The sequence below is a fragment of the Papio anubis genome, chromosome 16 (assembly GCF_008728515.1).
Source record: "Papio anubis isolate 15944 chromosome 16, Panubis1.0, whole genome shotgun sequence".
Lineage (NCBI taxonomy): Eukaryota > Metazoa > Chordata > Mammalia > Primates > Cercopithecidae > Papio > Papio anubis.
Window position 1 is genome coordinate 56,204,682 of NC_044991.1, and position 3,617 is coordinate 56,208,298.

The 3,617-nt window shown below is 40.4% G+C and overlaps 1 pseudogene across 1 annotated transcript; it reads right to left on the reverse strand.

The window, feature by feature from the left end:
- Positions 1 to 826: 826 nt before the first annotated feature.
- On the reverse strand, positions 827 to 1,932 carry LOC103888074 (annotated as a pseudogene). Its single transcript, XR_004179032.1, has one exon. The product of XR_004179032.1 is annotated as an ATP synthase subunit f, mitochondrial pseudogene (transcript).
- Between the last annotated feature and the right edge of the window lie 1,685 nt (positions 1,933 to 3,617).

The window sequence follows — 3,617 nt, forward strand, 5'->3', positions numbered from 1 at the left end:
ATGGCTTGAACCCGGGAGGCCGGAGCTTGCAGTGAGCGGAGATCGCACCACTGCACTCCAGCCTGGGTGACAGAGCAAGACTCTGTCAAAAATAAACAAACAAACAAACAAATAAACAAAAACAAAAACACCAAAAAAGCAGTTGGTTTACCCATGCCGTACCTCTAGTGGCTCCTCTCCCAAGGTACCTGATAAGTAAACAGATTTTCCACTGATATCTCAAAGCAAAAAAAGTAGAAGGAGAGGAAAGTTATTTGTTCTGGAGTCCATTTTGGAGTCCATTCATCCTACTACCCTATGTTTATTACGTCATTATAGGCTAAAGTTCTCTTTAGACATTTGGGGAAATTTAAAACAACACATTTTATGAAAAGCAATTTGTATTAAATCCTGGAAAGGGTAAATCTACCAATGCATATACTAGGATGATCCATAACATTTGTTAAAGAAGTATTTTAGAAAAATGTAAGCAATCAATAATAGAAAATTTATTAAAGTGTGACAGATCCACACATAATCTATGCAGATACTTTAAAAAGATATAGATATCTTAATTATTTGACACTGAAAGATGTTCACACTATCTTTGTACAAGAAACTTCATGTATAAATGAAGATATTTAAATAAATATATATTGATGTGATACACACACATACCTGCTCCCCAGGAAAAAATATGAAAGGTTATTTACTAGCATATCAACAGTGGTCTATGTTGTGTGATTAAGACATAATTTTTATTCAATTCTGTATGCAGTTCTACATTTCTTCTCTTTTTTTTATGATGGGGACATGTTTTTATAATCAGAGAAAAAACATATTCCCATTTTTTTTTTTTTTTTTTACCAGTCATCTTTTATTTGGAGGTTAATTCCCATTAGGACATGAAAGGATTCGGCAACGATCAAGATTGTGTTCCTCACAGAGGGGCTCGGGCCAAGGTCATGGGGTTGTGGGGTGGTGCAGAGCGTGTCCTCTTCAGTGGTATTTGCAGAGCTGCTCGTGCTTGAGATGCTTGTAGGAAATGCAGTAGTTGAAGAGCACGTAGCATGCCAGCACCATGGTAATCCCCGAGATGCTCCCCTTCCTCATGTTAATGTACCTGTTGTAGTACCGGTAGTAACCTCTTCAAAATGCTCCAAGAATGCCACTAGGGCTGAAGTCCCGCATCAAGATCCAGCTTGGCAGCTCCCCCAGTTTGACCTCCAGAAGTTTCTTGTCCTTCACTGGTACGACTGACGCCATCTTGGAGTCCTGGTGTCCGCTCCATATTCCCATTTTTAAAAGCATGATCATGTTAACACAAAGAAAGTTAATAATATGTTGTAATATAAAAAGTAGATTTAAAAAGTTTATTTGTAGTGTGATCCAATTTTGATATATCTTTATGACAAATGTAGGAATTTTAAAAGCCTAGAATGTTGTACAACAAAATACAAATGATTTGTATTCTCTGATTTTGTTGTGCTGTATTTTCTAGTGGTTTATAATAAATATGCATAAGTTATGTAACAAGAAAGAAAAGTAAACTTTCTCTTTCTTTTTCTAAACAACTATTAATAAAACCAGGTTCGTGCCAAAAATAAAGATATAAAATAAGATAAATACAGTCTTGCCTTTAAACAGTTGACAACCGAAAAGAAGAGATCAAAGCAAAATGTATGCAACTAAAATATGCAAGAAGACTCAGTAGGTTTACCTACTGAATTGATAAAAGATTCATGAAAGAGATGACATTTGGGACAGGCTTTAACAGATAGATGTGAATAAATAAAAATTGGAGGAGGCCAGGTGCAGTGACTCATTTTGGGAGGCCAAGGTGGGAAGATTGCTTGAGGCCAGGAGTTTGAGACAGCCTGAGCAACATAGCAAGACCCTGCCTCTGCAAAAAGACAGGGGAGAGTGAGTGGTGGCTCATACCTGTAATCCCAGCACTTTGGGAGGCCAAACTGGGTGGATCACTTGACGTGAGGAGTTCAAGACCAACCTGGCCAACATGGTGAAACTCCACCTCTACTAAAAATACAAAAATCAGCCGGGTGCAGTGGCACACACCTGTAATTCCAGTTACTCGAAAGGCTGAGGCAAGAGAAATGCTTGAACCCGGGAAGTGGAGGTTGCGGTGAGCCGAGGCCACGCCACTACACTTCAGCCTGAGCTGTGACAGAGCGAGACTCCATCTCAAAAAAAAAAAAAAAAAAAAAAATTAGCCACGCATGGTGGCTCAAGCCTGTGGTCCCAGCTTCTCGGGAAGCTGAGGGAGGAAGATTGCTTGAGTCCAGGAGTGCAAGGCTGCTCTAAGCTATGATAGTGACACTGCACTGCAGCCTAGGCGATAGAGTGAGACCTCATCTCTAAAAAAGAAATTGGAGGAAAGGGCATTCGTATCAGAGAAAAGGCAGGAAGCAGCAATGTGAGTATGTCCAGGGAGCAGCATACACAAGGGGCTTGGTGGTACATCGCCACCTCCCCAGTTTGCTTCCTGCCGCACCTACCTACTGTCATGCTTAGTCACCAAGCTCTTCCATAACTTTTCAAATAAGGCAGCTACGAAAAAGTGCAAAGTATGCATTTTCCATTCTGATTGTATCTTATTACATACTGAATTAGGTAAATAAAAATGGATTCAGCACTAAAGGACTTTAGTGAATTATTTAATAGTTTGAGAATGCATTGGCTATTGGCTGGATTTAATTAGAAATTTTGGTCTTCACCAAATGGATCCAACACTAAAGGCGCTTTAAGTCTCAAGGACAAAGTTGGAATTTCCCATGCAGTAAATTTAGATCTTCGTTTCATGCATCCATAAAGAGAGCTATAAAATTCAGAGGCCCAAGGCTTGTCCCAGCATAACATGGGCCTTCACAGCAAGTAAATAAATAACTTGAAACTGGAAGGGTGACTTCAGATGCTGCTGCCACCCTCTCTACTAGAAGACAGTGTGGACACAACAGGAAGTCGAGACATCTGGGAAACGTCTTTGGTCACCTCTTTGGAACGTAAAAGTCTGGAAAGCCCAAATAGGGTTTGCTCTTAGAGATATGGCAATATTTAAAGGACTTGTACACAGGAAACATGAAAGGAAATGGAATTATTCGTTTATGTTCATTACAACATGAGACCAGATAAGTTCCTAGCCACTCTCTACTTTCAACAGGCCCCGAACACTTGGTCTCTCTTGACCTTCTACCCTGTAGCAAAGTACCTGGGAGGACTTTCTCTGGCTCAGAATCTCTGTTCTCAACAATTACATCTTGGTAAAACTGGGGCAGTAAGTTAGATACCTGAGAACTTAGAGTCTAGCTAGGCTAGATTCTTGGGTCTGTCACTAACTTACTTGGAGATCTTGGGAAATCGTTTGGTCTAAGTCAGTAGGTCTCAGTCTTTGCTTCAACCTTCACATTATCTCATGTTCTATATGTGCTCACCAAAAACACCTCTCAGGCCAGATGCTGTGGCTCATGCCTGTAATCCTAATGCTTTGGGAGGCCTAGGTGGGAGCATCACTTGAGCCCAGGAGTTTGAGGCTGCAGTGAGCTATGTTCATGCCACTGCACTTCAGCTTGGTCAACAGAATGAGACCCTGTCTATAAAACAAAACAAAACAAAAACATTTT